The sequence below is a fragment of the Pongo abelii genome, chromosome Y (genome assembly GCF_028885655.2).
Source record: "Pongo abelii isolate AG06213 chromosome Y, NHGRI_mPonAbe1-v2.0_pri, whole genome shotgun sequence".
Taxonomy (NCBI): Eukaryota; Metazoa; Chordata; class Mammalia; order Primates; family Hominidae; genus Pongo; species Pongo abelii.
In genome coordinates this window covers 14995260-15021021 of record NC_072009.2, presented here as the reverse complement: position 1 = coordinate 15021021, position 25762 = coordinate 14995260, and the positions used below count along the sequence as shown (strand labels likewise).

The 25762-nt window shown below is 45.9% G+C and overlaps 1 pseudogene; it reads left to right on the top strand.

Moving 5' to 3' along the window:
- LOC129053127 (RNA-binding motif protein, Y chromosome, family 1 member F/J-like) overlaps positions 1–25762 on the top strand; it is a 366013-nt pseudogene that overhangs the window by 212810 nt on the left and 127441 nt on the right.

The following is a 25762-nucleotide window of genomic DNA, read 5'->3' as shown; positions in this document are numbered from 1 at the left end:
TCTGTTTGACCTTTCTTGAGGCTGGCTCAAGTCTGCCCTCTCCTAGGATCATGAAACAATCCCTCAGAGGAGACAGGTGAGTCTACTGATGATGCAACTCCATGGAGGTCTCCTTCTCAACCAAGATGCAGGGACTTTTCTCTAGGCAATGATAACATTAATTGTGATGCTAGTCAGCTCTCACAATCAGGCCTGGTCCCCTGAAACTAGTGCATGCATATTTGTAGGCAACCTCTGCTTCCAGGCTGTCAGAGCTGTCAGCCTGCCTAAGCAGAGGGAAATGGTACAGCCAGAGCCATCCTGGTATTATGAAAAAGCTGCCTATGAACACCCACTGTGGGACTCTGAAAGACTGGAACTCAGGGCCTTTTTGGGCGGACTCCGTGGTTGGATCCTACTGCAGCAGGAGGCATTTTCAGACTGTGAGTTTGTTGCTGGAAACTGCTCTTCTGACTGTACTCCTGAAAAAGGCTGTGTGCCAGAATTGGGTCCAGTGGGAATTGGAATATAGTCTGGTGGGTTGTTGAGTGTTCTTTGAATGATAGAATCATACCTGAGACCCCAGAAGTGGGTGTCAGTGAAAGATGGCTGGGCTCTTGATCCACTTCCTTCTCTTCATCTTGGGCCTCACAGGGGCTCTCTGGGAAAGGCAGGTACCAGGTAAAAGGGCAAGCCCAAGGTGTAGCAGTATTCTTACACCTCAGACTGGCCTCTCACTGGTGCAGGTGAGGTTGAGAGAGTGTCTTAGAGGGCATCTGTGGAGATGGCCATCCTGAAAAGTGTTGTGTGAAAAGCAGTGCAGTTGATGGGCACTGCGGATTCCCTGTGAAAGCAAAGAAAATTCAAGGCTCGCCTCAGAGAATAAACTAACTTGTGCTGGAGTACAAGCAGTATTCAACTATTTCTCTCAGAGGACCCAAAATTTCACTGCAAAGTGCAAACAACTTCAGCCCTGACAATGAGACAACCACCCACATGCTAGAGCTCAGCCAGCCTACCTGAAGTCCCTTTTGCTCTCTGAAATCACTGGCAGCTAAGTAATCTGTGGACAGAGGCAGTCCAATCCAGCAATAGCCCAATGAAAAGCCCTTCCACAATGAGAAGGCCAGGCAGATGAAATGAAATGGAGGCTAGCTTACCAGGCCAGTTAGACAAATCTGCCTGCTTCTCATTCTAAATGATCATGCAACCCTCTAATAGAAGTGGGAAGACAATAGTTTTGTTGTTGGCGTCTGTGATACAAATTTACCGTTTTAAAAGTGTCAGAACTTCCCAGTCATTAAAACATGACAGTGTTTAGAAGGAGACATTTATGCGATGGATTCCCATGCGTGTCATTCACTGTGAACTGGGAAATGTTTACTGTGGAAGTCGTTGAGCCAGACCCAGGAAACCCTAGGGCAATGCGGAACATGGAAGTTAGGATAAGAATAGGCAACTGTAGAGGCCACATTCCACTCAGCATCAATATATTCTATTCCCATTTTGCTCTGGGTTTGAAAGCCCTCATTGGGAGTGCACCACGATGGCCCCAATTTTCACTCCAAATGTTCCTTCCATGTTAGAGTACTTCCACCTGAACACTGGGCCACGGTAAGGACTTCTTGTGCAATTAAGCTGAGGAGAGGTCACTGCTCTTACTGTTTAATGGCTCTGAAGAGAAGGAGAAAGTAAAAGCTAAAAAACAGGAGAATGCTATCAGTGTCAAGACAAGCCAGCACCACTAATGACCAAGCCTGAGGCTAAAGGATTAATCCACCTCTCTAACCACATGTGCTATCTATAGACCTCAAGCTATTGCCACCATTTCACATGGAATCCCTTAGATTTGTAAGCCCTTAAATGGGCCAGGAATTCTTTCTTCAGGGAGCTTGGTTCTGGAGATATGAGTCTGCCAATGCTCTTGGCTGAATGAAGCCACTTTCTACTTTAATCCGGTGTCTGAGGGGTTTTGTTTGCCACCCATGCTGCTACATTTCTTGGTTGCCTGACCGGGAAGTGAGGTGATTAATAGAACATCGAGGCAGCCCCTAAGGCAGTTTTGGCCTGCCCTGAAACATATCTCTTCAGGGGACTCCAGCCACCTTCAGCAACATGCATCCTGAGAGCACTCCTGTGCAGGCATTTTCCCCAGTGGAATGCCTTATCAGAGCAGTACACTGCAGGCCTCCACAAAGGATCAACGCAGTGGCTGTACACCAGGAAGAAACTGGTGATTGGAGTCCAAACATCTGGAATTTGGTAGAACTGGTCCCGGGATCTTGCCCACTGCATTTGAGTGGAAACGTGGCCTGATAACCCAGTATGTGCCCTTATCGGCACTTTGGTATTGATTTTCATTTGGCTTGACTTGTTTGCAAGAAGAAAAGTGAAAGTGAGTGGGTGCTTGAGTTTGAGATGAGTGAGATGAGTGAGTGACCCCTTTACCCTTTCCTTCTTGTGGTGTGAGTGTTGTTCTGACTCAGGAGGAAGTTGGGTGGAATGCAAAGTAAGCCCACTCTGTTAGAAACCATGCTGAAAAATTTCAAGACACCTGGAAAACTTAGAACTTTATGCGAGATAGACTGGCCGGCATCTGACTCTACAAAAAAACTTGAGGAAAAATAAACATTGAATCGGAATGAATCATAGAACATTGATTAGAATAATACTTGATGTTTGTGATGATTGTGGTACAAGACAGTTTTAGGTACATTTTTAGTATTTTTGAAGTTTAGGAAAATATTTTCTAAGACCAGTTTTAGATGACTCATCTTTCTGTAGTAATATTCAATGTGTGTATCTACTTGGTTTTTAGAAGAAAGCTAGAAGTTGAATTCAGGCACTTTCTTCCAGTACAGCTTATTATGTCTCACTCTCTTTGATAAGCCATAGAATTGGATTAGTAATTTTAATTACATCTGTGATTTCTGCACTTTTGGTGCTAATTCAGAGAAATGTAAAGTGCAAGTGAGATTTTCTGGCGTCATTGGCATTCCAGGTTTTTTATTTTTGTCCAGTGTCATATTTGAATATGTCTGCTTCTATAAATAAATTTTGAATATTAGAAATGGGTTGGCCATCAGAAGGAAGCCTAGATAGGCCTCCTGTTTCAAAGGTGTGGCACAAGGTGACTGGTAAGCCAGGATACCCAGTCCAGTTTCTGTACACAGAAACTTGGTTACAGCTGGTATTAGACCCCCACCCACTTCTGCAGAGTGGTTGAGAGGACAGGCAGCAGTAGTACTAGTAGCAAAGAGACAGATAGCCAAGGAAGATTCCCATGCCACCCACTGAGCAGAATTGGCTCCTGAAGTCCTGATCCAAAATCATAGGACTCATGGCAAGAAATGGTGCCAGTGGCCCCCACTTCACCAAGAATGAAGGCCTCCCACTCCTGAGCCCACTGGGCCCAAGCTTCAACATGGCTTACATATTCCTAGGCCACCCAGAGTAGAAAAGAAAGGATGTGAGACATCAGAAGAAAACCCTCCATTGGCAGCACGTTTGAGGCATAGAACCGGGATACAAATTCCCTTGCGAGAACAATGATATACTGGGGTAGACAAGGATGGGCATATGGTGGAAAGGCATGCCTTTGTGTACCAATCCTTCACCTCTGCCGATCTCCACAACTGGAAAAACAATACCCCATAATATACCAAAAAGCCTCAAACTATAACTTATTTCCTCCAAACTATTATTCAAAGACACAACCTCACAGGGCTTATTGCCCTCAGTTGCTCATGTTCATCTTTAACACAGATTAAAAGAGGAGAGTGTTCCAAGCAGCAACTAAGTGGCTAGAAGAACATATTCCAGCTGATTACCAAAATGCCCAAGAGTATGTAAGAATCCAATTACCAGGAACAGACCTCCAAAAGGATCTAAATGAAAGGCAGGGTAGGCAAAGCCTAAACCGGTACAGGGAAGCCCTTCTGGAATTGTTAAAATAGGGAGCTCAGAAGGCCATAAATGTTCTACAATAGACTAGGTGAGGCCTATCATATGTATACTCCATTTGATCCCAGTAGCCCTGAAAATCAGCACATGATTAACATGGCTTTAGTGACTCAAATTATAGAAGACATTAGAAGACAATTGCAGAAACAGGCTGGATTTGCAGGCATGAATACTTCACAGTTATTGGAGATAGCCAACCAGATGTTTGTAAATAGAGATACAGTAAGCTGCAGAGGGAACCTCAGAGAGAGTGAACGCCAAGCCCACTGAAACGTCGACCTTCTAGCTGCAGCCATTAGAGGGGCCCCCCCAAAGGGGCGAGAGAAGGGGGGCCCTAGGAAAAATACCCAGTTTGGTCATCCATGCTTGCAGTGTAACCAGTGTTCTTGCTGTAAGGAAATAGGACATTGTAAGGACAAGTGCCCCAGGTTGAAAGGGAAATAAGGTGACTCTGAGCAGCAGTCCTCAGACAAGGATGAAGGGGCCTTGTTCAGTCTGGCAGAAGTGTTATTGGACTGTGGAGGTCTGGGCTAATGTGCAGTAGTAACCACCCTGGTCACTCTCTTTTCTACAAAGACTAGTAATATAATCAGATACACAGGGGTCTTGGCAAAGCAAACTTTCTGTTTGCCCTAGACCTGCACTGTGGGACATGCGGGGGTCATTAAGCGATTCACCAGTTCCTGTACATGCTTGACTGCCCCTTGCCTTTGGTAGGAAGGGACTTGCTTAGCAAGCTGAGAGCCACCATCTCTTTTACAAAGCATGGCTCTTCACAGCTAAAGTCACCTGGAAGGAGAGTCACCATGGCCCTTATTTTTCCTTGCGAGAAGGAATGGAGATGCCTCTTAACTCAGTTAAGCTAAGATATAAGACCAGCTCTGGCTAAGTGATGGCCAAAAGTGTGGGCAGAAAAGAACCCTCCAGGGTTGGCAATTAACTAGCCCCTCTTACTCATAGAAGATAAGTCTATGGCCCAGCCAGCCAGGCAAAAAACATCCCCAGTCCCCAGAGAAGCTCTTGAAGGTACCCAGGTCCATCTCAAGCACCTGAGGGCCTTTGGAATTATAGTCCCTTGTCAGTCTCCATGGAACACTCCCTCCCTGTCTGTTCCCAAGCCAGGGATCAAGGACTACAGGCCAGTACTGGAGTTGTGTTCAGTCACCCAAGCTACAGTGACTTTGCCCCAGTTGTACCTAACTCATACAAATTGTTGGGGTTGCTGCCAGCTGAGGACAGCTGAAGGATGCCTTTGTTAGCATCAGACTAGCCCTTGGGAGCCAGAAACTCTTTGCCTTTCAGTGGAAAGATGCAGGGCCAGGTGTCACTGCTTAGTACACTTGGACCTTGGTTCCCCAAGGGTTCAAGAACTCCCCCATTATCTTTGGGAAGGTACTGGCTCGAGACCTCTAGAAGTTTCCCACAGAGACCTAGACTGTGTGTTGCTCTAGTCTATTGATGACCTCCTGCGGGGACATCCAACAGTAGTCGGGTGCCCCAAGGGAATGGATACCCTGCTCTGGCACCTGGGGGACTGTGGGTATGAGGTGTCTGAAGAAAGCTCAGATCTGCTGACAGCATTTACATTATCTGGGATTTACTATCCTACAATGGAGCACAGCCTGGGATCAGAAAGAAAGCAGGTAATTTGCAACCTACTGGAGACTAAAACCAGAAGGCAGATGAGAGAATTCTTAGCAGTTGTATTTGCAGTACTGTACAAAGTCACAAAGGGAGGTAACAAAGAGCATTTTGAATGGGAGTCCCAACAATAATGAGTTTTCATGAGTTAAAAGAGAAACTCACGTCAGCCCCAGCCCTGGGGCTACCTGACCTCACAAGGCCATTTACACTACATGTGTCAGAGAGAGAAAAGATGGTAGTTGGAGTTTTAATCCACATGGTGTGGCCCTGGCCAAGACTGGTAGCCTACTTCTCCAAACAGCTAGATGGAGTTTCTAAAGGTTGGCCCCCATGTTTGAAGGCCTTGGCTGCAACTGCCCTGCTAGCACAAGAAGTGGATAAACTAACTCTTGGGCAAAACCTGAATATAAAGTCTCCCCATGCTGTGGTGTTATTAATGAATACCAAAGGACATCATTGGCTAATGAATGCAAGACTAGCTACCAAAGCTTGCTCTGTGAAAATCCCCACATAACCATTGAAGTTTGCAACACCTTGAACTCCACCACCTTACTTAAACCTTACCGGTGTCAGAGAGCCCAGGTGAACATAACTGTGTAGAGGCGTTGGAAACAGTTTATTTTAGCAGGCTCCCCATTGAGACCATTCTTGGACATCAGTAGATTTGGAGCTGTACATGGATGGGATTAGCTTGTCAATCTACAAGAAAAGCAGTCATACACTGCAGACGAAACCAGCAAGCTTCCACCTCGATTGCCTTGGAGAACTCCCAAGCTGACTCAGAGGCTTAGAAAGCAGCATCCATCCCCTACCGGGCATCAGTCACAACCCTGTTGCTCCATCAGGTACCTGACCTTGTACCTATTTATTCTACAGAAAAGAAAGACTTTCTCCAAGCAGAGGGAGGGCATGTGATAAAAGAGGGAAGGATTCTGTTATTTGATGGAAGAATAGCCATGCAACAACTGCTAGTATCCGCAGTGGTACTGGCTGTGCATGAGACCACCCACCTAGACTGAGAGTCAATGTGTCACCTTTCCACAGCACAATGCTAGGCAAGGTCCAACCTTTTTGCCCAGCATGCAAGTTATGGGTTAGCTCTCTTTGAAAACATCCAAACAGACTTCCCCAAGATACCCAAATGTAGAGGTAACAAGTATTTGCTAGTTCTAGTGTGTACATACTCTGGGTGGGTGGTGGCCTATCCAACAAAAATGTAGAAAGCTCGTGAAGTATCCCGTGAACTTCTCTAAAATGTCATCCCTAGGTTTAGACTGCCATTATGAATGAGCTCGGACGACGTGCCATCATTTGTTGCTGACTTGGCACAAAAGGCAGCAAAGGTATTGGAAATAACGTGGAAACTACGTACTGCTTATTGACAGTAGAGTTGCAGAAAGGTGAAGCAATGAACTGGACTATCAAAAATAGTTTAGAAAAAGTGTGTTAAGAAAGAGGATCAAAGCTGGTACAAGCTCTCCTAAGGTATTGTTTAAGATGAAATGTATTTCTTCTAAAAGAACAGGATATTCCCCTTATGAAATATTATATCATAGGCCTCCTGCCATACTATGCGGACTCCGAGGCACTCATTGAGAGCTAGGTAAAATTGAGTTACAACAACAGCTACAGGCTTTAGGGAAAATTAGACAAACAATTTCAGCCAGGGTAAATGACAGGTGCCCAGTTCACCCTTTCTCCCCAGACGATCAGGTGTGGATCAAGGATCGGAAAGTAGCCCCCTTGTGGCCACAGGTGGAAAGGACACTAGGCCTTCCTCTTGACCACTCCCACAGCCATAAAGGTAGAGAAAATTCTAGCCTGGATCCATCATAGCCACCTAAAACTGCAGCACCTGAGACCTGGGAGGAGAGACCAAGCCCAAATAACACCTGCAAGGTGACTTTGAAGAACATGACAAGCCCTACTCCAGTCATTCGTAGGAGCTGACTGGTCCACGCATGGCCAAAGCATGAGGAATCTCATTGTGGGACTCATTTTTCTTAAATTTTGGACGTGTACAGTAAGGACTTCAGCTGACCTTCCTCAGACTGAGGGCTGTTCAAGTTACTGAGGTAGGGAAAAAAGGTAAAGCAGTCTTTCTGTTTTATAGTTATTATGAATGTACTGCAACTTCAAAAGGGATGACTTTCTATAATGCCACCCAATACAAAGTATGCAGCCCAGGAAGTAACCAGCCTGATGTGTGAAAACTCATTAGAACTACTTGATCCCCATTGGAAAACAGGAGAGTATGTAATTCTAGGAATCAATGGAAATGGACTGGATCCCCAAGTAAATATTTTAGTCTAAGGGGAGGTCCACAGGCCCTCTCCCAAGCCGGTGTTTACTCCCTGTATGGTGTATGGTACTTGTACTTTTACCATCTTAGTTCATCAAAAGACCACAGCACAGTTGCATTACATAAATCACTATCAATCTGTTTCACAGAAAGACCCGGCTAATGAAGATGAGAAAGAGAACTCCCACTAGTGAGCGAGGTTCTCAAAGAGGGGGATGAGGAGAAAGGCCATTTCTCTTACTGTCTCCTGTTCTCTGAATAGAAGGAGGAAGTAAAAGCTGAAAAACAACAGAAATGAAATCATTAGCAAGACTAGCTGGTGCCACTAATCAACAGGCCTGAGGTTAAAAGTTTAACCCACCACTCTAACCACATGTGCTATCTCTAGATCTCAATCTATTACAACCCTTTCACGTGTAACCCCTTAAAGTTGTAAGCATTTAAAAGGGCCAGGAACTGTTTCTTCCAGGAGCTCAGTTCTTGAGACAGGAGTCTGCCAACACTCCCAGCAGAATAAAGCCACTTTCTTCTTTAATCCAGTGTCTGAGGGGTTTTGTCCATGACTTGTCTTGCTACAAAGGGAATGCAGTGATGGAGCTGGAAGAAACTTCTGTGTGATTTGTGTTCATTTTTTTTTTTGGAGGTAAAGTTGTGGGACCTCATCCACCCTTCATCTACTTATATCCTCACCCCTATATGACCTTATACCTGCTCACACTCTATGTACAGGGATAAAATGCCAAGATGATGAAGGAGTGCTGCCTCGTGATGAGAAGCACTTGCTCACCTGGAAAGTGAATTCGAGTTAAACACGAGGGGTCCTGCGGTCAGGACTGCTAGTGTATCTTCATGGGTTGGGCTCAGGACAATGAAACACTGGGAGATGTCTGTTTTTTGTTGTGTTATGTTCCTCTTTTTATAAGAAGAGTGGCTTTTTTTTCTTTCTTTTTTTTTTTTTTTTTGCAGTGAAAGGTGGTTTGGATGCTGATGGATCTCAGCACACCTCCCAATTCACTTTACATTCATAATTCACAGAAAAATAAAGAACACAGCACCCCACAGCAGAAGCAGAGCCACACAAACAGGCCACTGAAAGGTTTGAGACTCAAAAAAAAGAAGTGCTGCAGTGCGTTAACCACTTTCCTTTAAGCAGACTATACTTATAGTCACACACACACACACAAACACACAATGCCACACACACAGGCAGACATCCAACACTCGCAACATTCCCACAGAAACACATGGCCTGGAAGCTCCTGAGGCTTCCTGCTTCTGCAAGAAGCCCCCATCTGGGAGAGAGCAACTCCAGGGAAAACAGGCTGGCTCTACCTAGAAATCACAGTGGTGTAAGTTTCAAAAAGACTCACCCCTACAATGTCTAGGCATGAATGAGGAGCTCTGAAGATCATTTGGGATTATTAGGGATTTCATGGTTTATTGCTGGAACTCTGCCTGAGGTATCTTCAGGCTGGCTCATGTCTGCCGTCTCCCAGGATCATGGAACAATCCCATGGATCCCACAGTGAAGACAGGTGAGAGTCCACCTCTGACACAACTCCACAGAGGTCTTCTTCTCCACCAAGCAACAGGGACTACTTGTTGCTAGGTAATGCTTATCTTCATTGTGATGCTAGCCAGAGCTCACAATCAGGCCTGGTGCCCTGAGAGTAGTGCATGCCCATTCCTGTGGCAGCCTCAGTTGTCTGTCTGTCAGAGCTGTCAGCCTGCTTAAGCAGAGTAAAATGGTACAGGCAGTGCCAGCCTGGTAATGAGAAAAAAGGCTGCCTGTGAAATCCCACTGTGGAACCATAACTGGGAACCTCAAGGTCCCTTCGTGGCATCTCCATGTCCATGTCATGCTGGAGGAGGAGGCATTTCAAGACTGTGAGCTGATCGCTAGAAACTGCTCATCTGACTCCATTCTCAAAAGAGGTTGTGTGCATGAATTGGGTACGATGGGGATACAAATATAGTTTGCTGTGTTGTTGAGGGTTATTTGGGTGATAGAATCATACCTGAGACCCCAGAAGCTGGGATCAGTGTAAGATAGTTGGGCCCTTGACCGCACTGCCTCCCTTCCTTTTGGACATCACAGGGGCTCTCTGGGAAAGGCTGGACCTAAGATAAAGGCAAGTGTAAGGTGGAGCACTGTTCTCACACCTTGGACTGACCAGTCATGGGTGCAGATGAGGTTGAGACAGTGTGTCAAAGGCCATCTGTGGCATGGCAAGGATGAAAAGTTGTCCAGTACTGCTGTTTAGGGGTACTGTGGATTCCCCATGAAAGCAAAGAAAAATAAAACCTCATCTGTCTAGAATGAGCTGCCTTGTGCTGGAGTCCAAGCAATGTTCAATGATTCCTGTCAGAGGATCCAAATGCCTCCTGTAAAGTGGAAGGAACTTCAGCCCCCCAAATGAGACAATGACCCAGAACCTGGAGTGCAGCCAGCCTACCTGAAGTCCCTTTTCCTCACTGAAATCCTGGAAACCAAATTATCTGTGCAGAGAGGCAATGCTACTGAAAAACAGCTGAATGAAAGAGCCCCTCCACAATAAGAAAACCAGGCAGATGAAATGAAACAGAGGATAGATTACCAGGCAAAAGCCAGACATGGATACCTGCTTCTCATCCTGCAGAAATCATGCAGCCCTTTGATAGGACTGGGAGAACAAGAGTTTGCTTGTTGGTGGCTGTAACAGGAATTTATTGTTTTAAAAGTATCAAAACAGCGCAGTAATTAAAATGTGGCAGTGTTTAGAAGGAAACACTCACACAATGGATCACCATGAGGGTTGTTCTTTGTGAACTGGGAAACATTTTGTGTTGGAAGTTATTGAACCAGACCCAGGAAACTGTAGGCCAATGAGGAACATGGAAGTCAGGAAAAGATGAGGGAAGTGTGGAGGCCACATTCCACCTAGCATGAATTTATTCCACTCCCATTTGGTTCCAGGTATGAAAGCCCTCAAATCGGGAGTTTGCCAGGATGGCCCCAGCTGGTACACTCACCTGGACACCAAGCCATGGTATGAACTGCTTCTTCAAATAAGGGAATGTGGGGATGGTGTTGGAAGTACCTTCTGTGTCACCTGTCTTCAGGTGACAACCTTCACCAGATTGAATTCTCACCCCTATCCGATGTTATTGCTGCTTATACTCTGTGTCCCAGAATAAAATCCCAAGATGATGGAGGAGTGCTCCCTCAGGACGTGAAGCACTTGCTAAACTGAGAACTGAATTTGAGGTAAATTGAAGGGGCCCTGCAAACAAGACTGCTAGTGTCTCTGTCTGGGTTGGCCACATAACAATGAAACACTAAAGATATCCATGTTTTTGTGTGGTGTGCTCCTCTTATTTCTAGAAAAGTGGCTTTTTGTTTTGTAGGGAGAGGTTATTTGGACATGGGTGGGTTATGGCCTGCCTCCCAATTCACTGAGATTTATGATGTGGCTCAAGCAGAGCCACATAGACAGACCACCAAAAGGGTTGGAGACTCAAAAAAACAAGCCCTGAAGTGCGTTAGCCACTTTTATTTAAGCACCCTCCACTTACAGGCACACAGACACACAGACACACAAACACACACACACAAAATGCCACACACAAGCAGACACCCAAAACTCACAACACTCCAACAGAAACACACAGCCCAGCAGCTCCTGAGGCTTCGTGGTTGTGCAAGAAACTTAACCTGGCAAAGAGCAACCCCAGGGCATACAGGCAGGCTTTACCTAGGAAGCACAGTGGGGCAAGTTTCAGAAAGACTCACCAATACAGCATCTAGCGAGGCTGAAAAAATCCTGCAGATCCTTTTGGATCCTTAGGAATTTTGCGGTTTATTCCTGGGGCTATGCCTGATGTTTCTTTAGGCTGGTTCACATCTGCCCTCTCCTCTGATCATGGGACTATCCTGAGGCTTCCACAGGGAATAAAAATGAGAGCCCACAGCTGATGCACCTCCACAAAGGTATCCTCCTCAGCCAAGTCACAGGGACTTGTCGCTAGGCAAATGTGGCATTCATTGTGATGCTAACCAGAGCTCAGATCTAAGCCCTAGCGTCCTGAGACTAGCGCTAAAATTCTCGACTTTAGAACCCCTTTGGGACATCTGCATCTTTGGGTATCACTGGAGGAGGAGGCGTTTCAAGACTGTGAGGTGATTGCTTAGGAGAGCCCTTCTGACTCCATTCCTGAAAGAGCCTTTGTACAAGAATCAGGACCCATCTAAATTGGAATATAGTCTGGTGAGTTGTTGAAGGCTTTTTGTGTAATGGAATAATACCTGAGACACCAAAATTGAGTGTCAGTAAAATATAGCCAGTCCCTTGATCTCATTGCTTCCCTTCATCATGGTCCTCACAGGGGCTCTCTGCGAAAGGCAGGAAACATGAAAAAGGTAGGTCCAATGCCAAGCTGTTCTTACACCGAACTGGAGTGTCATGGGTGCTGTTGACATTGTGAAATTGTCTCAGAGGCCATTTCTGGCAATTGCAAGCCTGATAATGGTGGCCAGTATTGCTGCTGAGGGGCAATGTGGGCCCAGCATGAAAGCAAAGAAAAATAAAGGCTCACCTGTGAGAATGAGCTGACTTGTCCTGGATTTCCACAAATGTTCAAAGGTTTCTGCCAGTGGAACCAAAAGCCTCCTGCAAAGTGCAAACAACCTCAGATTTTACAACAAGCCCACAACACAAAACCTGGAACACCAGCAGCTGATCGAAGTCCTTTTGCTGCCTGAAATTCCTGGTTGCCAAAAGATCCATTGTGAGAGGCAGTCCCAGAAAGCAAAACTCAATGAAAGACTCTGTTTACAATGAGAAAGCAAGTGCAGATGAAGTGAAACACAGCCTTGGTTACTAGGCAAATCCAAACACTGCTCCCTGCTTCTCATCCTACAGGAGTCAAGCAGCCTTCCAATAAAAGTGGGAGAACTAAAGTTTCCTCGTTGGTAGCTGTAATGGGAATTTATGCTTCAAAAATAAATACAGCTGCCCATTCATTAAAACGTGACAGTGATTAGAAGGAAACACTCATGCAATGGATTCCAATTAGTTCGACCTCCGTGAAGTGGGAAAGGTTTAGTGTTGAAGATATTGAGCCACACGCAGCATACCATAGGCTTATTAGGAACATGGAAGACACGAAGAAAAGAGGCAAGTGTAGAGGCCACATTTCACCCAGCACCAGTCCATCCCATTCCCATTTGGCTTTGCGTATGAAAGCCCTCAAATCTGGAGTTTGCCAGGATATCCCCAGTTTGCACTCCAAATGTTCTCTGCACGTTGGAGTACTCCCACCTCAACAATGGGCCATGGTGTGGACTACTTCTGCAAATAGTGGAATGTAGGGATTCAGTTGGAAGCATCTTCTGTGTCATTTGTCTGCAACTTATTTGCAGGTGAAGTTGTGGGACCCCATCCACAAGATTGTATCCTCACTCCTGTCTGACCTTATTGCTGCTTACACTGTCTGTCCAAGGATGAAAACCCAAGGTGAAGGAGGAGTGACCCTCATAATGTGAAGCACCTGTTCACCTGTGAATAGAACCTGAGGTAAATTCAAAGGCCCTTGCAGACAGGATTGCTAGTGTCTCTCCCTGGGTTGGCCAAATTACAATGAAAAACTGGGAGATGTCTGCTCTTGGGTGTGGTTTGACACTCTTCTATCCAGAAGAGTTGCTTTTTTTGCAGGGCAAGGCGACCTGGACAGCAGCATGTCTCGGCCAGTCTCCCAACTCACTGCATTTTCATGATTCACAAAAAAATAAAGAACATGGAGCTCTACATCCCAAGCAGAGGCATACAGGAAGACACCAAAAGGTTGGAGACTCAACAAAATGAAGGACTGCAGTGCATTAGCCACATTCCTTTAAGCAGACTCCACTTACAGGCACACACACACACACACACACACACACACACACACACACACAAATGCACAAAGTCAAACACACAGGCAGACATCCAACACTGGCAGAACTCCCACAGAAACACACAGCCTAGCAGCTCCTGAGGCAGCATGGTTCTGCAGGAAGTCACACCTAGGAGGGAGCAACACCAAGGAACACATGAGGGCTGTACCTAGACATCACAGTGGGGCAAGTGTCAAAAGGACTCACCCCTCACTCACTCACATGGGTGAGGATACAGTGCCCAGGCAGGACTGAGGCATCTTGCAGATCCTTTTGGATCCTTCTGGATTTCATGGTTTATTTCTAGTGCCCTTATTGACATTATTTCAGGCTGGTTCATGTCTGCCCTCTCCTAAAATCATGGGACTATCCAGTAATTCCCACAGAGAAAACAGGTGAGAGTTCATCACCAATAGCACTTGTAAAAAGTTCTTCTTCTCTGCCAACCTGCAGGAACTTGTCTCTAGGAAATTGTGGCATTCACTGTGATGTTAACCAAAACTCACAGCTCAGTCTTTGTGCCTTGAGACCAGTGCCTTTGCATTCAAGAGGCATGTTTTGGGGCCTGGCTGTCAGAGCTGTCAGCCTGACCAAAAAGAGGAACAAAGAACAGGCACTGTGATAAACCACTGCTGGACCCAAGACGTCTAGACCATAGGGCCGTTTTGGGCAGTCTCCGAGGTCAAGTTACACTGAAGGAGAAGTCATTTTGAGATTATGAAGTGGTTGCTGCAATCAGATACTCTGCCTCCATTCTGGAAACAGACTGTGGGCAAGAGGCAATTCCTATGGGGATTGTAATACAGACTGGTAAGTTACTGGGCCTTACAGGGGCTCTCGGGAAATGGTAAGAACCATGACAAAAGAAAGTCCAAGATAAAGCATTGTTTTCACACCTTAAACTGGCCCATCACGGGTGCAGGTGAGGTGGAAACAGTTTCTCAGTGGCCGTCCGTGGTGAATGCAAGCCAGAAAAGGGTGTCCAGTAGTGCTGATGAGGGGCAACGTGGAACCCTCATGAAAGCAAAGAAAAATGAAGACTCATCTGAGCAAATAAGCTGACTTGGGCAGGAGTCCAAACAATATTCAAAGATTTTTGTCAGAGGACCCAAAAGCCTCCTACAAAGAGCAAACGACATCAGCCTCCACAACGAGACAAAGACCCAAAACCTGGAGCATAGCCAGCATATGCAAAGACCTTTTGGCTTCCTGAAGTTCCTGGCAGCCAAAACATCTGTAGGGAGGAGGCAGTCCCATCCAGAAAAAGCCAGTGAAATATCCACTCCACAGTGAGAAAGGACTTGCAGATGAAGTGAAACAGAGCCAAGATTACCAGGCAAATGCAGACATGGCTGCCTGCTTCTCATCCTAAAGGAATCATGCAGTTGTCCAATAAAAGTGGAAAAACATGAGTTTCTATGTTGGTGGATGTAATGGGAATTTATGCTCTTAAGTGTATCACAGCTGCCCAGTCATTAAAATGTGACAGAGTTTAGAAAGAATCCCTCACGTAATGAATTCCCAAGAGAGTCGTCCTCCATGAACTGGGAAACTTTTAGTGTGGAATACATTTAGCCAGGAAACATGTATTCCTTTGGCCAGGAAACCTTAGGCCAAAGAGGATCATAAAAGTCAGGAAAAGAAGAGGCAAGTGTGGCAGCTACATTCCACCCAGCATCAATCCATCACCCTCTCCTTTGTCTTTGGGTATGAAAGCCCTCACAGTGGGAGTTTGCCAGGATGGCCCCAGTGTACTCTGCATACATTGGAGTACGTCCACCTGAACACCAGGCTATTTAGCTGGAAACAATCTCTGTGTCATCTGTCTTCTTCCTTTTTTTTGTTTACAGGTACAGTTGGGGTATCCCATGCACCTCCCCAGAATTCATCTTTACTCCTATGTGACATTATTGCTGCTGACACTCTATGCACCAGGATGAAATCCAAAGATGATATTTGAGAGCCCCCCCACCCAAGACATGAATTACTTGCTTGGCTTGGAATCAAATTCGAGGTTAATTCAATGTGCCCTGTGGACAGGACTGCTAGCGTCTCTCCCTGGGTTGGCTGCAAGACAATGAAACACTGGGAGATGTCTCATTTTTGGTGTGGTGTGCTCCTTTTCTTTCTAGAAGAGTGGCTTTTCTCACACACACAATGCCACACAAACACTCAGACATCCAACATTCACAACACTCCCACAGAAACATACAAACCAGCTACTACTTAGACTGTGTTGTTGTAGCACCACCTGGGAGAGAGCCCCACAGCCCAAGCAGACCCATACAGAAAAGCCACCAAAAGATTGGGAGGTGCAAATACAGCAAACACTGAAGTGCATTAGCAATATTCCTTAGGCAGACTGCACTTACAGTCTCTCTCACACACACACATACAAACACACAATGCCACCCACATGCACGTAGACATCCAACACTCACAGCACTCCACCAGAAATGTTGACAGACTAAAGAAGAAAGAAGTGCTGAGGTGTGTTAGGCACATTATTTTAAGCACACTCCTCTTACAGGCACATACATACACACATACAAAAACACAAAATGTTACACACACACACAGCCATCCATCACATGCAACACTCTCATAGAAAAGCAAAGACTGGCAGCTCCTGAGGCAGTGTGGTTCTGAAGGAATCCCAACCTGGGAGACAGCAACCCCACAGGGGAACTGTACCTAGAAATCACGGTGGTGCAAGTTTCAAAGAGACTCAACCCTACAAACTTCTGGGTAAGCCTGAGAAATCCTGTATATCCTTTTGCATCCTGAGGGATTCTGCAGTTTATTCCTGGAGCTGTACTTGACTTTTCTTCAGGCTGGATCATGCCTGCCATTTTCTAGGATCATGGGACAATCCCATGAACACCACAAAGAAGTCAGGCAAGAGTCCATCGCTGATGCATCTCCAAGGGGGTCTCCTCTGCCAAGCCACAGGGACTTGTCACAAGGCAGCAGTGACATTCACTGTGACACTAGCCAGTGCTCAGTCAGGCCTGGTGCTCTGAGACTAGCACATGTGCATTCCTGAGGCAGGCTCAGGCACTCTTCAGAGCCGTCAGCCTGCCTAAGCAGAGGAAAATAGTACAGGCAGAGTCTGCCAGGTAATGGGAAAAATGCTGCCTGCAATAACCGATAGGGACCTTTTGGGCAGTCTCCAAGTTTGGGTTCCACAGAAGGAGAAGTCATTTTGAGACTGTGAAGGGGTCACTGCAATCTGCACCTCTGCCTCCATTCCCAAAAGAGGATGTGTGCAACCGTTAATTCCCATGGGGACTGAAATACCACTTGGTGAGTTTTTGAGGCATCTCTGGGTGATGGAATCATCACTGAGACCCAAGAGGTGGGTATCAGTGAAAGACGGCTGGGCCCTTGACCTCACTGCCTCCCTTCATCCTGGGACTCACAGGGGCTCTCTGGGAAATACAGGAACCACAACAAAAGCAAGTCCCAGATAAAGCATTGTTCTCACACCTCAGACTGGCCTTTCACGGATGCAGATGTGTTTGAGAGAGTATCTCCAAGGCAGTCCATGGCAATTGCAAGACAGAAAATGGTGTCCAGTAGTGCTGATGAGGAGCAATGTGGACTCCCCATGAAAGCAAAGAAAAATGAAGGTTCACCTGAGTGAACAAGCTGACTTGTGCAGGAATAAAAGCAAAGTTCAAAGATTCCTGTCAGAGGACCCAAAAGCCTCCTGCAAAGTGCAAACAATATCAGCCCCCACAAGGACACCATGATTCATAACCTGGTGCATAGCCAGCATATACAAAGTCCTTTTGGCTTCCTAAAATTCCTGGCAGTAAAAAGATCTATAGCAAGAGGCAGTCCCATCCAGCAAGAGCCAATGAAAGATCCACTCCACAGCAAGAAAGGACAGGCAGATAAAGTGAAACAGAAATGCAGAACACGGCTGCCTGCTTCTCATCCTACAGGAATCATGCAGCCCTTTGATAAAAGAGGGAGAATAAAAGTTTCCATATTGGCAGTTGTAATGGGAATTTATGCTTTTAAAAGTCTCATATTGACCAGTCATTAAAATGTGACAGAGTTTAGAAAGAAACACTGATGCAATGGATTCACATAAGAGTCATCCTCCGTGAACTGGGAAACTTCTAGTGTAGAAGATGTGGAACCAGACCCAGAAAACCCTAGGCCAAAGAGTAACATGGAAGTCAGGAAAAGAAGACACAAGTATGGTGGCCACATCCCACCCAGCATCAATCCATCACACTCTCATTTGGCTCCCGGTATGAAAGCCCTCACATTAAGAGTTTGCCAGGATGGCCCCAGTTTGTTCTCAAAATGTTCTCTGCATGTCCACCTGAACACCAGGCTATTTACTTGGAAGCAGCTTCTGTGTCATTTATCTGTATTTTGTTTTGTTTTTTTTTTTTTTTTTTTTTTTTTTTTTGCAGGTGATGTTGCAAAACCTTATACACCCCTCACCAGATTTTGTCCTTACCGCTATCTGACTTGATTCCTGCTCATACTGTATGTCCCATGATGAAATCAAAAGATGATGGAGGAGTAACCCCCCTACAAGATGTGAATCACCTGCTCAGCTGGGAACCAAATTCAAGGTTAATTCAAATTGCCCAACAGACAATTGACTGACAGGACTGACAGTGTCTATGCCTGGGTTGGCCTCATGGCAATGAAACACTAGGAGATGTCTATTTTTGACATGGTGTGCTCCTCTTCTTTTTGGAAGAGTGGCTTTTTTTGAACACACAATGCCACACACACATTCAGACATCCTACACTCACAATACTTCCATAGAAATACACAGCCCAGCAGCTACTGAGGCTGTGTTGTTGTGCGGGAAGCACTACCTGAAGGGAGTCCCACAGCCTAAGCAGAGAAACACAGGCCACCAAAATGTTGGAAGACTCAAAAACAGAAAGCACTGAAGTGCGTAAGTAATATTCCTTTAAGCAGACTCCACTTACAGTCACACACACACACACACACACACACGATGCCACACAAACATGCAGACATCCAATCCTCGAAATACTCCACCAGAAATGTTGGGAGATTAAAAAAAAAAAAAGAAGGAAAAAGGGCTGAAGTGGGTTAGCCACATAATTTCAAGCACACTCCACTGACAGGTGCACACACACACCCAATGCCACACACACACGCAGACATCCAACACTCACAACACTCCCACAGGAAAACACAGCTCAGCATCTCCTGAGGCTATGTGATTCCGCAGGAATCCCATCCTGGGAGAGAGCAACCACAAGAAACTCCAGTTGGCTATACCTAGAAATCACAGTTGGGCAAGTTTCAAAAGACTCATGCTTACAACATCTAGGCTGGCCTGAGAAATCCTGCAGATGCTTTTGCCTGTGTTTAAGCAAGCTGACATCCTAAGCAGAGAAAAATGGTATAGGCAGAGTAGGACTGTTGTTTATAAAAAGGCAGTGTGCGAAAACCCACTGTGGGACCCTAAATGTCTCGACCTCAGGGCCCCTTCGGGCTGTCTCCATTGTCAGGTCCCACTGCAGGAGGAGGTATTTTGAGATAGTAACCTGTTCACTGGAAACTGCCCTCCTGACTCCATTTTTGAAACAGGCTGTATGCAATAATTTTGTCCCATAAGAATTGGAATGTAATCTGTTTTGTTGTTGAGGGTTCTTTGGGTGATAGAATCATACCTGAGACCTTAGAGGTGGATGTCAGTGAAAGAAGTTTGGGCTCTTGACCTCACTGCATCCCTTCATCCTGGGTCTCTCAGAAGCTCTCTGGGAAAGGTAGAAACCACGACAATGGCAAGTCCAAGGTGGAGGGGTGTTCTGATACCTCCGACTGGTCTTTCGCTGTGCAGTTGAGGTTATTCTCATACCTCAGACTGGCCTTGGACTGTGCAGATAAGGTTGAGACAGTGAAACACTGCAAGATGTCTGTTTCTGTTGTGGTGTGCTCCTCTTCTTTCTAGAAGAGTGGCTTTTTTTTTTTTTCAGGAGGAGTTGATTTGGACACCTGCGTGTCTTGGCCTACCTCCCAATTCACTGCAGATTCATGATCCACAGAAAAATAAAGAACACGGAGCACCACAGCACAAGCAGAGCAACAGACAGGCCAACAAAGATTGAAACATTCAAAAAAGAAAAAAAAAGCAGCAGCAGCACTGAAGTGTGTTAGCCACATTATTTAAGCCGACTCCACTTACAGTCACAAACACATTCTCAAACACCCAATGACACACACACATATCCAACAGTTGCAACACTCCCACAGAAAAACATAGCCCAGCAGTGCCTGAGGCTGTGTAGCTCTGCAGGAATTCCCACCTGGGAGAGAGCAACCACAAGGAACATAGACATGCTGTACCTAGAAACCACAGTGTGGCAAGTTTCAAGAAGACTCACCCCTACAATATCTAGGCAGGCCTACGATATCTTGCAGATCATTTTGGATGCTTAAGGATTTTGCAGTTTATTCCTGTAGCTATGCCTGATGTTCCTTCATGCTGGCTAACATCTGCCATCTCCTAGGATCATGAGACTATTCGTGGATTTCACAGAGAAGACAGACGAGAAGACACCACTGACGCACCTCCACGGAGGTCTCCTTTTCCACCAAGGTGCAGATACTTCTTGCTAGGCAATGGTGACATGTATTGTGATGCTAGACAGAGCTCACAATCAGACCAGGTGCCCTGAGACTAGTGCATGCGCATTTGTGAAGCAGACTCACAAGCCATGTTGTCAGAGCTGTCCGCCTGCCTCAGCAGGGGATAATGGTACAGGCAGAGCCAGCCTGGTATCGGGAAAAAGTCTGCCTATAAAAACCCACTGCAGGACCCTGAATGTCTTGACCTCAGGGACCCTGCTGGCCATTTCCTTGGTCACGTCCCACTGGAGGAAGAGGTGTTTTGCGACTGTGAGGTGGTCGCTAGAAACTGCTCTTCTAACTCCATTAGCAAAAGAGGGTGTGTGCAAGAATTGGGTCCCATGTGGATTGGAATATAATCTGGTGTGTTGCTGAGTGTTCTTTGGGTGACAGAAACATACCTGAAATGCCAGAGGTGGATGTCAGCAAAAGATGATTAGGCTCTTGAACTCAATGCCTCCCTTCATTCTGAGCCTTGCAGGGGCTATCTATGAAAGGCAAGAACCATGGCAAAGGCAAGTCTAATGCGGAGCAGTGTTCTCACATCTCGGACTGTCCTCTCACTTGTGCAGATGTAGCTGAGACAGTGTCTCAGAGGCCATCTGTGGTAATGGCAAGCTTGAAAATGGTGTCAGTGCTGCTGTTTGGGGACACTACGGATTCCCCAAGAAAACAAAGAAAAATCAAGGCTCACCTAAGAATGAGCTGCCTTTGCTGGAGTCCAGGCAATGTTCAAGATTCCTGTCTGAAACCAAAAGCCTCCTGCAAAGTGCAAACAACTGCAGCCTCTACGACAAGAAAATGATCCACAACATGGAGTGCAGCCAGTTTATCAAAGTCCCTTTTACTCTCTGAAATCCCTGGCAGCAAAATAATCTGTGGCAAGTGGCAGTCCTAGCCAGCAACAGCCCAGTGAAAGGGCCCCTCCACAATGAGAGGTCCATGCAGATGAAATGAAACAGAGGCTAGACTATCAGGCAAAAGCCAGACATGGCTGCCTTCTTCTCATCATACAGGAATCATGCAACCCTATGATAGAAGTGGGAAAACAAGAGATTCCTTGTTGGCAGGTGTAACAAGAATTTACCATTTTAAAACTATCAAAGCTTCCCAGTCCTTAAATTGTGACAATGTTTAGAAGGAAACACTCATGCAATGGATTCCCAGGAGGGTCGTTCTCTGTGAACTGGGAAACATTTAGTGTGGAAGTCATTCAGCCAGAAACAGGAAACCCTAAGTTGATGAGAAACATAGAAGTCAGGGGGAAAAATGCAAGTACTGATGTTGATGGGCACTATACATATCTTATGAAAGGTTTGCCATTCGCCCTTATGAAAGCAAAGAAAAATCAATGCTCACCTGAAAGAATGATCTGTCTTGTGCTGCAGTCCAAGCAATGTTCAAAGATCCCTGTCAGAGGACCCAAAAGCCTCCTGTAAAGTGCAAAAAACCTCAGCCCCAACGACGTCACCATGGCTCACAACCTGGATTGCAGCCAGCCTACCCAAAGTTTCTTTTGCTCCCTGAAATCCCTGGCAGCCAAAAGATCTGTAATGAGAGGTAGTATAATCCAGCAACAGTCCAGTAAAAGACCCCTTCCACAATGAGAAAGGATGTGCATATGAAATGGAACAGTGCCTAGAATGCCAGGCAAAAGCAAGATATGGCTGCCTGCTTCTCACCCTACAGAAATCGTGCAGCCCTCCAACAGAAGTGGTAAAACAAGAGTTTCCTTGATGGCAGCTATAATAGGAAATCATGGTTTTAAAAGTATCACAGCCACTAAGTAATTAAATTGTGACATTGTTAATATGAATCCATTGTGTGAGTGTTAATATGAATCCATTGTGTGAGTTAATATGAATCCAAACAATGGATTCTCATAAGGGTTGTAATCACTGTATGGGGAAATGTTCAGTGTGGAAGACATTGAGCCAGACCCAGGAAACCCTAGGCTGATGAGGAACACGGAAGTCAGGAAAAAAAGAGGCAAGTGTGGATGCCATATCCAAACCAGGATAAATTCATCGTACTCCCATTTGGCTCTAGTATGAAAGCCCTCAAATCGGCAGCTTGCAAGATGGCTTCAGTTTGCACTCCAAATGTTCCCTGCACCTTGTAGTACTCCCACCTGAACAATGGGCCATGGTGTGGACTGCTGTGCAATTAAGGGAATGCAGGGATGCAGTGTGAAGCACTTTCTGTCTTCTGTCTTTACCTTTTTTGCATGTGAAGGTGCAAGTCCTCATCCACCCCTCACCACATTGTGTCTTCATCTCTCTGTGACCTTATTGCTACTGACATTCTCTGTTCCAGAATGAAATCCCAAGATGATGAAGGAGTTCTCCTTCACGATGTGAAGCACCTGCTTGGCTGGGAACTGAATTCGAGGTACATTTAAAAAGCCCTGCAGACAGGACTGCTAGTGTCCCTCCCTAGGTTCGCTGAAGAACAATAAAACACTGGGAGATTTCTGTTCTTGAGGGTGGTGTGGTCTTCTTCTTTCTAGAAAAGTGGCTTTTTTTGGCAGAAGGAGGTGGTTTGTTACCTGGTGGATCTCATCCTGCCTTAGACTTCATTGCAGATTCATGATCCATAGAAAAAGAAAGAATACAAAGCCCCTCAGCCTGAGACAATCCACTAAAAAGTTGGAAGACTTAAAAAAAGGGGGGCTGCCGTGCTTTAGCAACATTACTTTAAGCAGACTCCCCTTACAGACACACACACACACACACAGCCACACATACACGCAAATATGCAACACTACCAACACTCTCACAGAAACACAAAGCCCAGCAGCTTCTCAGGCTTTGTGGTTCTGCAGGAAGCCCCACATGGGAGACAGCCACCCCAGGAACACAAGTGGGCTTTACCTACAAATCACTGTGGGACAAGTTTCAAAATGACTCACCCCTGCAACATCTAGGCAGGCATTAGAAATACTACATGTCTTTTAAATCATTAGGAATGCTGCAGTTTATTCCTGAGGCTGCCCTTGAGGTTTCTTGAGGCTGGCTTCTGTCTGCCCTCTTCTAGCATCATGGGACTGTCCCATGCATTTTACATAGAAGACAGATGAGAGTCCACTACCAGTGCCCCTACATGGAGTTTTCCTCCCTCAATCTGCAAAGACTTGTCATTAGGCAATGGCGGCATTTATTGTGACACTAGTCAGAATTCCCAAACAGGCCTTTTGCACTGAGACTAGAGCATGCACATTTGCCAGGTAGATTTCGGCGCCTGGCTGTCAGAGCTGTCAGCTTGCCTAAGCAGGCTGATGTAGACAGAGATGGCCTGCTATCATGAAAAAGTCTGTCTGTGATAACCAACTGCAGGACCCTAAAAGTATTGATGCTAGAGCCCCTTCAGGATGACTCTGTGGCTGGGACCTGCTGAAGGACGCGGCTTTTCCAAACTGTGAGGAGTACACTGAAAAGTGCTCTTCTGACTTCATTCCTGAAAGAGGCTGTGTGCAAGAATCAGGTCCCATGGAGACTGGAATATAGTCTGGTGAGCTGTTGAGGGGATTTTCTGTGATGGAATCATACCTGAGACCCCAGAGGCAGCTTTCAGTGAAGTGGGCTGGGCCCTTGACTTCATTGCCTCCTATCATCCTGGGCCTGGCAGGGGATCTATGAGAAAGACGGGAACCATGACAAAGGCAGGTCCAAAGTCAAGCAGTATTCTCACATGTCGAACTGGCCTGTCACTGGTGCAGATGATGTTGAAAAATGTTCACAGAGGGTGTCTGTGCAAATTGCAAGTCTGACAATGTTGTCCACTAATGCTGTTGAGGGGGAATGTGGACCCAGCCTGAAAGGAAAGAAAAATAAAGGCTTGCCTGAGAGAAGGAGCTGACTTGATCTGGAGTACAAGAAACTTTCAAAGATTCCTGTCAGAGGAACCAAAAGTCTCCTGAGAACTGCACACAACCTCAGCTCTCACAATGAGACCACGAGCCACAGGAGGGCAGCCAGCCTATGCAAAGTCATTTTTGCTTTCTGAAATCAGCGGCAGCAAAATCTGTATTTAGAGACAGTCCTATCTAGCAACAGTCAATGCTATACACCCTCCAGAATGAGAAAGGACTTGCAGATGAAATAAAACAGAGCATAGATTACCAGAAAAAAGCCAGACACTGCTGTCTGCTTCTCATCATACTGGAATTATACAGCCTTTTGTTAGAAGTGGGAGAAAAAGTGTTTCCCAAGGGCCAGATGTGGTGGCTCAAGCCTGTAATCCTAGAACTTTGGGAGACTGAGGTGGGAGGATCATAAGGTCAAGAGAATGAGACCATTCTGGCTAAAATGGTGAAACCCCATCTCTACTAAAAATATAAAATGTAGCCAGGCATGGTGGAAGGCACCTGTAGTCCCAGCTACTCAGGAGGCTGAGGAAGGAGAATGGTGCCAACCCAGGAGGCAGAGCTTGCAGTAAGTGGAGATCATGCCACTGCACTCCAGCCTGGGCAACAGAGTGAGACTCTGTCTAAGAAAAAAAAAGAAAAGAATTTCTCTGTTGGTGGCTGGAATGGGAATTTATGATTTTAAAATTATCACAGCAGCTCTGTCATTAAAAACGTGACCGTGTTTAGAAGGAAACACTGATGAAATACATTCCCATGAGGGCCATCCTCTGTGAACTGGGAAACATTTAGTGTGAAGGATGTTTCGCCAGACCCAGGAAATTCTAGGCCAATGAAGAACATGAAAGTGAGGAAAAGAAGAGGCAAGTGTCTAGGCCAGGCCATATCCCACACAGCATCATTCCATCCCACTCCCCCTTGGCTCCGAGTACAGAAGCCCTGCAATAGAGAATTTGCCAGCATTGCCAAAGTTTGCACTAACATTGTTTCCTGCAACTTGGAGTACTGACACCAGAACACAGGGCCATGGTGTGGAATCCTTTTGCAATTAAGGGAATGTTTAAATGCAGTTGGAAGCACCTTCTGTGTCATCTGTTTTTACCATTTCTGCCGGTGAAGGTGCGGGACCCCATCTACCCTTCACCAGATTATATCCTCACCCATACCTGACCTTATTGCTGCTCAAACTGTGTCCTAGAATGAAATCCCAGGATGACAGAGGATTGCCCTCTCACGACGTGAAGCACCTGCTCAGCTGGAAACCAAATTTGAGGTTAATTCAAGAAGCTCTGCAACATGACTGGTAGTGTCGCTTTTTGGGTTTGCTGCAGGACAATAAAACATCCTCCAGGAATCATGCAGCTTTTCTATAGAAGTGGGAGAACAAGAGTTTCCTTGTTTGTGGCTGTTGCAGGAATTTACAGTTTTAAAAGTACCACTGCTGCCCAGTCATTA